At 37.8% G+C, this 13704-nt stretch overlaps 1 protein-coding gene across 2 annotated transcripts in view; it reads left to right on the forward strand.

Annotated features, from left to right (window-relative positions):
• Nucleotides 1-1033: 1033 nt before the first annotated feature.
• The window catches only part of LOC137291023 (prostaglandin E2 receptor EP3 subtype-like), an 81723-nt gene continuing 69052 nt past the window's right edge, over nucleotides 1034-13704 (forward strand). Inside the window, exons 1-2 of one of the 2 annotated variants that reach the window (XM_067822277.1) lie at nucleotides 1034-1197; nucleotides 12432-12519. The gene's annotated coding sequence lies outside the window, so the exon portion shown is untranslated. The remainder of the gene's footprint in view (nucleotides 1198-12431; nucleotides 12520-13704) is intronic. The other variant, XM_067822272.1, reaches the window with a different exon arrangement.

Raw genomic sequence — 13704 nt, forward strand, 5'->3', positions numbered from 1 at the left:
GGCGACTGTCAAAATAATCACAACATCCTTTGGGTGACGGCTGGAGGCCTTGCCGTCTTGGCCGAGCAGCTGTTTTTAACCAGCTATGTCCTCTAGTGTGCCATGATGTTGGGTTCATATCCGAGATTCTCCACAAAACATGGAATTTGGATTGGTATCACGTGACGAAATCTGTATTTTTCTTCCTTCTATCAAGAGCGGACCCGTGAAGGTCTCGAGGTTGAATAGGCCTTCAGCAACCCACGCTTGCCTTAAGAGGCGACTAACGGGATCGAGTGGTCGGGCTCGCTGACTTGGTTGACGCCTGTAATCGGTTCCCAACTGCGCAGATCGATGCTCATGTTGTTGGTCACTGGATTGTCAGGTCCAGACTCGATTATTTACAGACCGCCGCCATATACCTGAAATATTGCTGAGTGCGGCGTAAAACTAAACTCACTCACTCTATCAAGAGCGTAAATTCTATTCTGGAAATCGTAAGAGGTCATACACGAAGAGATATTAAGAACACCCTACATCGCGTTCACTTTCAAAGCTGCCTAAAATGCCATAATAATGGCGCACAATAAGCTAGATAGGATGACACATTCTAGACGTGTTTAGTTAGGAAATTATTAATGTCTTGTCACAGGGCAAGCCACTTGCATGATCTGATTTAGGCTATAGAAGTTGCAGAGCAAACCGCGGATGTGAAAGGTCGTGGTAGAGGTATAACATCGACAGGTTGTGAAGATCGTCAGATAATAATGAAAACACTAGGGTGTGCCTTCAGATCATCGGGGACATTCCTCACAAGCGGTAACTTTCTCCACCTGTACGGAGTTGAATGAAGTAGTCCCACAAATGTAAACTGAAGGAGTGGGCGATGTCCCGTCTGTGAAAGAATTCCACCTTTACTGGGTTTATCTCATATCCGTTTGGGAAGTTTTGTAGGAGATAAACGTTGTCTGTATGTCTGGTTGTAATGGTTATATGATGTCCGGAAATTTTACTGTGAAACTGGGTGTGCTAGCTGGAGTTCAAATGTTTAAATCACACACACACACACACACACACACACACACACACACACACACACACATGCTCAAGTGATGATCTAGAATCGTATGAAGCTCTTGGAAATCTTGGAAAAGACCATACTCGATTATACCTCCACGAGGAAGGCGTACGTTTTCAGACTGCTGTACTCCGTCAAAGGTAATTATCGGGGGAGCCCATGCATTACAGTGTAGACTGATTTCTTCTATTCCAATGTGCATCTCTAACGTCGAGATAACAGTGCATGTTCCGTGTCAACTACAAGAAATTACATAACACCAAGAAGATATACATTTAGTTTAGGACATGTATATCCGCACTAAGGACCAGAGACTATAGATTTGTTTCCGTTTTCTTGTCAGTAAATCATTGACTCATCTGTCTGTCGTAACCTGTACTAGAAGAAGTTGAAAAACCAAACCTGTCTACATTTCGATTGCACACCTGTACAAAAACGGGGATATTTAGTGCATGTGGTAACGCAGATAGTGAAGCCCGGAACTGTGCTCTTTGCAGAGATAATGCTGTCTTTCAGTGTGTGTACTGTGTAAGTGTAAGGAATGTCTTGTTTCCACTTGTTTGTGAAACACTATGCTGTGCTCTGTTTTATGTCATGCAATTTTGCAATGAATGTCTGTATTTTCTCCAGATTTCAATCCGAAGAACATTTACATATATACATAAAATATTTATAACAATATACTAACAAGGCGGGTACAGGAACGCTCCAAGTAATATAGGTCTCTATTTGCCCCAATACCAGAGTAGTAAGATGACAAATATTGAAACACTCGGGATCGGGTGGTCACACTCGCTGACTTGGTTGACACCCGATGGTGTAGATCGATGCTCATCAGGCTGATCACTGGATTGTCTAGTCTCGACTTTTTACAGACTGCTGTCATATAGCTGGAATATCACTGCGTGCGCCGTTAGAACAAATAACATAATCGCGATCACCGCTCTCCGACCGGGATTCGAACCCGGTTATTTCTGGAGTCTCCTTAGACGTCGCTCTCCGTACATATGTTGTGGCCCTCACTAATAGTTGAAACTATCAAGACGTATCTTTTTGTCAAAATGTAATATGCGAACCTTTCATAATCATACAAAGTATTAGCTTCAAATATAATATTAAAATAAATATGGACTTTGCAGCTGAAGGTGTGAGAGCCCAAGTAATACCTCTCAGTGCATGACATTAAAATAGCAATCGCACGGATGATAGATCAATGATGTAACCTTTGGAAATTCATAAACGTGTAGAACAATATAGCAAATATCCACAATTCTGAAATGAGAAAAACATGTAATGGTCGCAGCGTCTGTCTGGAGAATAAATCGGCGCCTGGTTTCTTAGTCAACTAAAAGATGGCAGATTATCTGACACCATCAGCGGTCTTATGATACCAAGTTTCAGAACACAAGGAGTGTCTATGAATTTCCGTATTGCCTCCATTCGTGGACGTCACAAAATGCTGAACATCCTTATCCAGTGGCGCGCCATCCGTCAATTGTTCGACTTCTAGAAATATAGGAGCACTTATTTGATGCACATACTACCGGCATTACCATATCTATATTCCATCCTCCTCACCACCCAGATCTAATCGAGTTAGTTGTTTATTGAATATAGTCAGGAAGGATTATATACCAGCCCTCTGAGGTTGTCTCTGACCGTATAATTGAGACGTTATTACCGCCAAACCTTGTGGTGACCACTCTGACACTGAGCACCTAATTTCAAGGTCAAGTTTGAGAGACTGACCTTGCCATCGCACAGAATATAAGGTCTTGTTACACTGCATTCAAAAACTTGTATTGGTTTAAGGTAGCTATGCTAATGAGATCAACGGTATTCAAACAGTCATTATAATTTAACCTAAACCTGCACATAAAGGTTACAAATGTGATTTACATGGTCGTTGGGGTGGCGGGTTATAAAGGTTACAAATGTGATTTACATGGTCGTTGGGGCGGCTGGTTACCTTAGTGATTAAAACGTTCGCTCAACACGCCTAAGATCCAGGTTTTCACATATGGGTACAATGTTTGAAGCAAATTTCTGGTGTCCATCTGTGTGATCTTGTTGGAATATTGTTCATAACGGCGTCAAACCATACCGGCTCACATCGCGTCAAATAGCAGAACGCAGTGTCAAATAACAAACGAATTAAACGGTTTAAAGGAATTCATGGGTCGTTAACAAGTATAATTTTGAGATAATTGTCGGAAATGTATTATAAGCAAGATAAAATTGGTAACACCTTTCAACCGTCTGGCTATGGTGGTCTTAAACTGTATGAAAAATAACGTATTACCTTATCTAAACGGCATCATGAGACACTACGTACATCGTTGTACCCTTCACAAGGGATCCCTTATAAATATCCCAATGGACTCCAGTAACTCTTTTCCCTGTTTAGGTTTACTGATTTGGATTCTATATTCATAGGGTTTTTTATGAATTCATGGTTTTATAGTAATTTCAATTGATATTTTTCGTCAGTCACCCACTCAAACAATCAAAGACCATTTGTTGTCAACATTGTTGTAATATATAGAACGCATAGGTATTTTGACTTAAAATAACATTCCTCGACCATCGGATACAGAGTCCATCACATGTTCAAACATGTTTCAAAATGTACAAACTTCCAGACATACAATGGGATGCTGTTCATGTTGATTCATTTCTCGGCAGCCTCTCAATTTTGTGAGTGTGGATGTCGTCACTAAGAGCAGAATTCAAACAATACAGACCAATGCTGACATTAAATATTGTGGGCATCTAATATCGTTTTCTTGAACACAGTAAGAATCATCAGCTGCTATGAAGGGACATATTGTGTTTAGCCGCTCTAATTTGTGTATTTGTGAAGTTTGTGTCTATAATTGCTGTTATTATCTGCTGCGTTTTTAGGCAAGTTTTGATTATCAAAAAAAATGTATATATATATAAAACTTATAATTATACTTTTCCGATAATGAGCATGATATGACAATTTTCACTCCTCTCCAGCGCTCGTGTATCATCTGCCGCTGCTGTCAGAAATGTACATTTCAGTCAGTTGTTTGCCCAATTCTTTCTTATGGTTGTGAGGTTTGGGATTTTTTGGAAGCAGGTGCTGTTGAAAGGGTACACTGAAAATTTATGAAACGCACTCTGTATGTGAAAATGTCAACTCCGTCAGCGTTTCTATATGACGAACTGGGTACATATCCTCTGAAAGTGGATATGTACGTATTACCAAATATTGGATTAAGAATTTGAGAAGTAACCCAAATACATATATTGTTCTGAGATACAAATCATTATTGGATAGTTTGAATGTAAATTCTAGTGCTGAAAACTGGGCAAGTTTGTTGACAGATACCCTATTTAGATTCGGTTTTAGTTATGTGTGGGTTGCTCAATGACTATTTACACAGAGGGCTAGAGATAAATATTCCCAAATGTGGAAGCGTAAGTTGTCAACTTTAAGTGAAACTAGAGTATAACTTTATATTAAGGAAACTCATTTCGTTTCAAGAAATATTTATCGAATATTGACATTAAAAGTACAGAATTGCCATGACGCTTCCGCCTCAGTTCCTACATATTTATGATTGAGAAAGGAAGATGGAGTGTACCGAAAATACCATTTATAGACAGGAAATACCCCCTTTGTCCACATGACATTGAATACGAGTATCATGTATCATGTATTTATCCTATGTATCAGGAAATACGCCGACGTTATTTATCTTCCACGCTCCTCAAAAAAATGCAATAAGGCTTAAATTTGTGAGAATGCTCAAAAGTGAAAATGACGAAGTTACCTTAATGTTGCCAAATGTATTTATGATGTTATTACTGAAAGAAATATGCGTGACTACTTATAAGTGTATATTATGAATACGCTTGCGCTCAGACAGTGTCATTATTATTGTATGTTAATAATAATGTTCCATGTGCCGAAGATCGCTATATATGTCAATGCCGTGTTGGTGATTGAGAAAGGTTCACGGAGCATATTGAAAGAAAATGGAAATGTACTTTTGTCCACATGACATGGAAGATGAGTGTCATGTGTTGATTATTTGTCTTAAATATCATGATATACGTTATTATTTACCTTTTACTTTCCTCCAGAATGCAAATAGGTTTAAATTTGTCAGAATACTAAAAAAAAAACCCAAATGATAAAGTTACGTTTAATGTTGTCAAATGTATGTTATGAATGTAAGAAATAAGCATGGATACTTATAAGCTTATACTTATATACCATGTGCTCAAAGAACTACATTTCTCTATTAGTTTGATATTGTTTATTCTAATGTCCACTAGCAAATTGTGTCATTATTTACTTATGTTATTAATCAGATGTATCTATAATTATCATATAATATCTATAATTATAATATATCCCCGAATCCTTAGACATACATTTTGTGAAACAGACGGGTCATGATAATATGTATTGTGGTTAAAACGTTTATTTCTCGCACATGTGACGCAGACTCAGTTCAGGAAGGTTGTAAGTCGGGCCATGTCATGATGAAATGAACACCATATGTCCAGTTAATGAATCTAACAACGCTTAAGGTTCGAAAACACCATGTGAAGTGTTTCCTGCAAGCCCACTGAGAATATCACCCGAAAGTGTGTTAAGTTGTTTGGTTTTGCATTCAAGTCATTCTACGATATGATCACCATTAATTCACTCAACACAGCGACCAGTGAAGTTGATACAATATAAATGTATTGACACAGCTAATCAGATGGATACCAGACACCTCTTGTACGCATCACAAGGGTCTCCTCACAAGCGTCCCCGTGGGCTCTGTAATACTGTTTCCCTATTTACTGCCCAATCGGTGCGTGGTTTACATGGTAACAAATGACCCACTGGGCTGTTATGTCCTTGTGTGTTTTCTTGATGACTAAGAATACTAATGTTGTGTCAAAGATAATATTGATCTACGGTCATTGTCGTGTGTCGTGGCTAATATTAAGTTAGAAAGGACACATATTAGATTATATGTCAAAGTTGTTTGTCTAAACATTTTGTGAAGGAAATTGCTTGTGATGATAATATAAGCCTACGATGGCAATGAGGAATCAGTGGTTATTCGGGTTAATACTTTTCATTCATGATGATACCATAAAGGCGTTTCAGTATTTCTAAAAGAAATCTCCTTGCTGAATTTAATTGTTTAGTAAAGGTAATTTAATGTGCCCTCTTATGAATACAGGTAGCTTGCTATGGTGCAAAGATGTATTATGTTTGCGGATTGAATTACTTTGTTTTCATTTTTGTTTCGCACTTAACATTTGACGTAACGTGTACATAACAGGGGTGTCGGGGTAGCTTTGTAGTTAAAGTGTTGGCTTTTCCGGGTTATATTGGCGTAATATTGGTGGAATGTTGGAATGTTGCTAAGTCCGCGTAAAAACATCGAGTTTGGATCCTTTGTGTGGATCTGCGCAAAGGAAACAAAATGCATCAGCCAAAGTTTCGAGACTCATTTCTAACCTACTATCTTCACCAGAGTTGGGGGTTTGGGATCTGCTGGGGATTGGGAGATAAGTAGTAAGTGATTTGATTATAGTTCTTACTAAATGCAGCTGCAGGGAAACACATTTCCATGAATAATCAAACGAAATATGTAACGTCTCTTGTCTCAGCAGATTTGATGCAAACCCAGGACTGCCTAGCGTGTACATTGAACTTAAATTCCCCACTTTTGATATCAAGTAGAAACATGAACTCGATGGTCTTTAAAATCTGTACGCCATCAACATCGATTCCACATTTTTCCCTATTATTCGTTCGGGTTTGTGTGATTTAAATTCGCCAGGACGTCTAACATGAAATTTAGCAGAGCCAAGGTGGCGCCTTAAATGACGTAAATTGTTTAGAGGTAAACCATTTGTGTCCGGTAGAGAGTGCAAGGTAAACCTTCGAGGAAAGCGTTAATGTCATGATCTCATTTTAAATTGTATGCTTGTCCCATTGGACTCTTAACCGCAGTTATGTTGAGATTAAAATGCTCTAAATGTCTTGGCATAAATTCCTTTACATTCTGCTGAATACGTGCCGCAGATTGTTGAGTGCGCAGTGAAATACATTTGTTGGAAGTCAGTCACTTGAACGTTCGCCTTTTCGCAAAAAAGGACAAATACACTGATGGATCATTTCGTGTCGTGGAATGTATGTCCCAGTTGAATGAGGTGTCTGGATACTTGCTGATGGTATTCGATACCTTGAGGGTCAGGTGTAAATATGAAAATGGCTCTTTAAATATATGAACTCTGTAGAAAAAGAGATGCATTGTCTTGCATTCAGCACCAATCAGCAGAATCGCATCTGCATTAATTTATGACCTAATCTGATGCGCCAAGTGAAACTTGAATCATAAAAGACATTGCATGCCGTACTTCTGCGAGGTTTGTTTTACCTACTGACATAAAGTCTCGTTGAGAATGGTTTTCTACTCTAAATCTTTATGCATGTAATTACATCTAATTATGTTGCTCTTGTATTGTTCTCTCGATACCTTCTTTCATTTTGGACACATTGTCCGAAAATCCTGTAACTATATCTATGTTCAACATGTTTACAGACAAATGCACCGTAGATCATTTAGGTTGTCGTGGTGATAGTGACCTAAAACGTTTTAACACTGCCAAAAGTCAGTCCGATCCATTCAGTGGTAGATATTCGACATGACATTTTTTTAAACGAAATTTTTCATAATGTAGATATCATTCAACACATAACTCCTCAGTCGCAAGATACTCGTATAAAAAAACACAGCTCACAGTAATTAAATTGTGAACGCACATCCTCTAATCGTCATTCCATACCCCGTCTAAAACAACATCTTTTCAAGTGCAATCTGTAAAATCTCATTTAAAGTTATTCTGTCAGCCACGTTCCTCCCACACCCTTCCTAAATCCTCCCCCTACCCCTCACCGTATACACCAAGGCCCAAATCACTCCTAAACCAAACCCACAAACCCACACACATCCCAGATTTCAACGTCCGAGCAATCTTTGTGATAACACTTATTCCTTAATCATAATCACATATACGCCTACATGACAGGAACTGATAAAACTGCACGACAGAGTTGCCGCTCATATAGTCACAACTGTGTTAAACCTTTACAAAATAATAACAATTCCCGTAAGGAAAATAAAGCGAAAGTGTAGGCAAACGTTAAAATGTCCGTCTTTCCCGGGAGCTGTCATGACTTAATCACAGACGGGCTTGCAGCAAATGGTCTACTGTTTTCCACAAAGTCACGCATGTGTTCAGTCAATTACTGTGTATGTTTAACACTACTCTTTGAAAACAAACCACAAAGTCACGTGGAATATCAGGGAGTGGGAACCACAGAAAACACTCTAGTTTATGTCCCCTGCCCATGAAATTGATGTAATCCATTACCAGACGGCTCCACCATATCACAACATCGACAAACTGTATTGATGACAACAGCAACAAGCAAACTGTACACACACACACACACACACACACCCGCGCGCGCGCGCGCATAGAGACAGAGAGAGAGTGACGTGCGCGTGCCATAACGCAGCGGAGTAGGACAGGTTACACACAAAAATGCTCATTGAACCTCCTGCATTTTATGATTACTGGTATCCCCCGCGATATTGCTGGAATACTCCTAAAGCGGCGTAAAACCATACTCACTCTCTCACACTCCTACATTTTATACTTATTAATTGATGGACAAAAGAAAGTGGAAACTGGATTTTACAAAAAACATAATTTACTAAAACTTTTGCAAGTTCCAAAGCACAACTGTAATGGCATGAAATACGTCACCGTCCAATATCGGTTTCCCGTTTGTTTAAACAGTGACAGGGTTACAATCACTGGATTGTCCGGTCCAGACTAGACTGTTTACAAATAACATCGTGCAGTTACAATACTACTGGAACACTCACATGGTCACATGGTCACGTGGTCACACATGGCTTTGTCGCTTGTGTTTAATTTTAAGCTACCATCAAACGTGGATGACCAGGTACTTTTGCTTGAGAGACTTTAAGTACCGACACACGCGAAGGATAGTTTGTTAAAAGAATTATTCCAGGTGTAACACAAAAGGCTTATAACATGGTTCTAGGTATTATGCACCTCCATTTGGACATATAATGCATTTACATTATAGTGGAAATCCATGCATGTAATATTTAATGTAAACCTGAATGAATGTATTGTTGTTTGTAACATTTGTAATTGTTCATGGTATTATTATCAGAGAAACTGTCTATCGCTCCTAAACACCGTTGACTGACCGCAATCTGTTTCAACAGATGTACAGTATACATCAACACCTCCAAATCGATTAATATATTTTCTAATCTGCTCAGTTAATCATGCCCTCAAACAAAGTATTGTGACATTGTCAGTATTAATATCCGTTGTTTCATATTGATGTACTACTGACTACTGTAACCATACATGGCACTATAGTGTACTATACCATTCCTACATGAAGTGTTGACAACACTCTCACTATGGTAGAGGACACCCAATGTATTGTACACATGCACTATCAAATCCTTGTGTCTGATACATTATATATAACGAAAAGGTCGTGCACAAATAGAACTGATGGACATTTGTGTGTTTGTAAATGTAGCTGTAAACATCCACGGGCGAAGCATGATCGGTAACACGATATGAAGATATCGATATAATGAGTTACATGTGTATCAGCTGAGTTGACTACTAAAGTGGTTGTTTGGGGTTATTATTTTTTCATTTGAAAAGGGTTTTATAAATGAATGACGAGGTCTAGTGTGCATGGGTTGATAACATCATTACATTAGTCTTGAATTTGATTGTAGTTTATGCTGGATGATTTCCATTAAAGCTTTGTTCCAGTGCCATTCGGTGATTCCTGCAAATACGTTTCAGTTCTATTTTTCTTCAAAGTGGAATCGATTTGGTAACAATTTCTGACTGATTACTCTCCGGCGTTGACATATTGTACGCGGCAGTTAAAATACTGATACAGTGAAATCAGTTTAAGATTTACGCAAAATAATTGAATATTATTACAATTTCTTAATCTACTCATGACTGACACCAGTCTGTGGTTTGACGCAACACGACAGTTCTCATCTGGACACATTGCAATTGGGATCTCAAAGAGTTAACGAGCCTCGTGCCCTAAAGATCATCTTAAATACTTCTGCATCTTAAATATGTCCTATTCAAATCACATGAGCAAACATGGATGCAACCGATTCCTTGGAACTCAACTACACAACGTGTTATTATCATTGTAGTCAATTCATGGGTCACCCGGACTTCATGCATATTTCATGTAGGCAAAAACTGCATGTTTTCCTTGTATTTCATTGAAATATTATATATTACATTCACAGTGTTCTGAACATACAGAGCATAATTTATGCAAGTTTAACGACGTTTCATTTTTCATATTTTACCCTTTTTATTAGAAATTTCATGAAATTGCGTCACTACCGTGATGAAATTTGTAAAGTCATTTTGAAATGAAAAAACAAAATCAGAGATAACATTGATTTAATTTACATGTATATTAGAATACGTAGTTTTAGAATATAACATGGCTAATGAGTTTTAACATTGTATATTAAGTGCTCAAGAGGGGTCCCCAAGCCATAACATTCCTTTTATTTCTGATTTGCAAATGTAAAGTAATCTGTAGAAAAAATGCAAAATGAGAATATGAATTATATTATGTTTACTTGAAACTCTACTATTAACATAATTTCAAATCTAGACATATAAAGAATAATCAGTTTTAATTAAATAAGGAAAATTATTTTGTTACGGCATGGACGTTAGAATTAATTGTTACGGTATTGACGCAACAGCGGTAGTGACATTTTAATAATAGCCGGTTATATATATTTTCCTTAAAGAAAAAAAGAATGAAATTTGTGTGTCAGATATTTCAGAATATTTGAAGGATATGAAAAAGGGCAAATGATGTACTTAGGATTTCTCTGTCATGCAAAACCCAGGTGAAGACATCATGTTACGGTAGTGACATTGTGACGGTATATAATGTCACCACTGAAACAACCCTATCAAGGCCGTTTTCTCCTTTATCACAGCCGTTACCCTACCCTGTCCTTACGAAAATCCATGCGCATATGTTTAATATTGTTCTTTATTCATTTCATGCCAAACATTTATGTCAAATATGAATCAAAACATTAGATATCTTTTAATTTAAAATCTAGACATAAACAACATTAACACTAGAAAAATGTCACTGCCGTCGCAAAATCCGTCCTCACTGCCATTGCTTGCAAACATGAAGTAGAATCAGAAGACAGTACGGGGAGTACTCATTATGGCAATTTTTGATGTTACGGTAGTGACATCAAACCTTGTGATAAAGTTTGACCTTTTTTTCACAAAAATGTTTTTCCTTGTAAAAAAAGCCAAACCACGCCAAGAATGAAGTTGTAGCATCATTGATTATGATATGCTAAAAATTATTTTGGAGAACGTGAAAACGAAAAAACAATCATATTGCACATCGGTCAGTGGAGTTATGACACATGCAAAATGAGTAAAACTTTGTGGTTTGGGGAGTTTAAAATAAAAATAAAAATATTTTTAACTCTAATATTGTTACTGTACCGTGTAAAATAACTGAGATAAATTAATTACCATAAAACACATTATTGATTTTTACTTGAGTTTGTCGGGCAAAACATATTTATGCAACATTAAATATGCACGAATTTTGAGAGTGATTCTTACATAATGTCGAGTTCCAGCTTGGCGGTTCACAGGCTTTATTTGTCCCTAGATCACTTCGTATTATAAATCGCAACTCCCTTGGGAGAATACAACATACACGCACTAGTAGATTTTGAGTATGTGTTTGTTACATGGATCAAGTAGACGTTCAAGTCATTTCCACATTTATACTTTAAGGTCTTGGCGTCGTATCCGTAATGGTTTCATCCTATGTACAAATGACGTTAATTAGAACGTCACATACTCTGACGCACATCACGTAGAGTTGATATGCAAAGTTGATTAGAGAGAGGTGGAAATACGCATACGTGCTGTCTCGCGATCTGAGGGTGATGGACTATTGCCCTGGACACGGTCATTTCATAACCAATTATTCATCAATATCAGAGTGTGATCATATGAATATTTAACCAGGGAATATCAGGAAGAGGGAGCAAACAGCAATCCAAAAAGGAATTCTGTCAGGAAATTGATAGCTTCAGCTAAATCTCCACTTTTACTTGAACATCGCTTTTTAAAATAGGGTCGATCCTAGACTGTTGTTTCCTGGCGTCAGTACCAATATATGGAGCACATAACTGAAGTGCTGTTCTTTTCCTGATAGATACTTCATCCTGCCAGATGTAAAACCTATCTGGCACCATCGCAGAGTGGCAGTCCCTTGCAGTATGGTGAGCTTGCATCTGACAATGGTAAGTTTGTTTATACATGCTGTCTTCTTTCGTTGTACTTCATATTGTTCAACATTCATATTTCAGGCCACTACATGTAGTTTTATGGATGGCAGCCTTTATTGGAATTCAATCAAAGCAACAAAATCATATGGTAGAAACATCGTTACCACAGAGCTATGTTTGTATTTCCACATGTTCCAAACCCAGCTGCTTCATTCGCAATGAGTGAGTGAGGTAAAATCGAACGCCAGCTCAGCAATATTTCAGCCATACAGTGAAGAGAAAGACTGTAATACCCAGTAATTACAAGAAGTTAAATAACCAGTCATTGACGGACTGTAAAGTTACTAGAGTGTCACAGAAAGAGTTAAAACTAGCCAGAATCTTTAAAAGTAGAAAACTATTTTGGACAATACAATGTCAAAATCAGTCATTGATCCCCAACAACTGAAAGGGGATCACCGTATTAGGGACAATGAGGACTTGTGTATCAATACAATGAACAAAATGGGCCATTGATCCCCACCAAGTGAAAGGAGCTCACCATACTAGGGACAATGAAGACTTATGTAAACAATGCCTTTGCTACCTGCACACACCTTGTCTAGATTGACACCATCCCTTAAATTAATAAGACAATAATACTACGAGTAAACATGTAGAAGATTAAGTTTTAGTTCGAATGTTTTGAGAGGTATCCTCTCAGGAGTACAATAATTTTATGATACTTCAGCCGCCTTTGAGGATACCACCATCATTCAGTATGAACCCAAGTGGGACATGGCAATGTCAATGACATTAAAAGTGCTATCAAGAAGCGTCACAGGTGCAATATGATCAAACTGAAATATAACTGTTCAAAACTAGGTTAACCAAAACTCATTTCTCATATGGAGGAGTCGTGAAAGAGGTCCCTTCTTGTATATCATATCCAACGTTAAATATAATATCACATTATTACATAAAATAGAATGAGTGCTTCAGTGTGGTGTACTCCGGTTGGATAGTATTCAAGCAATATCCGAACAGACCGCAAAGCAGTGAGGTCTTATCGCAGAATAACAGGCCTTACTGCTAATGAGACAGAGGTTTTGTCACAAACAGAAATGTGTTATTGCAGACAATATATCATGCAGCAAATGTAGGGTATATTTCAGATCAGGAACGGCAGAAAAGAGAAATCTCATTTGAGAAAAGCGAAGC

This window comes from Haliotis asinina, chromosome 7, assembly GCF_037392515.1.
Source record: "Haliotis asinina isolate JCU_RB_2024 chromosome 7, JCU_Hal_asi_v2, whole genome shotgun sequence".
Taxonomy (NCBI): domain Eukaryota; kingdom Metazoa; phylum Mollusca; class Gastropoda; order Lepetellida; family Haliotidae; genus Haliotis; species Haliotis asinina.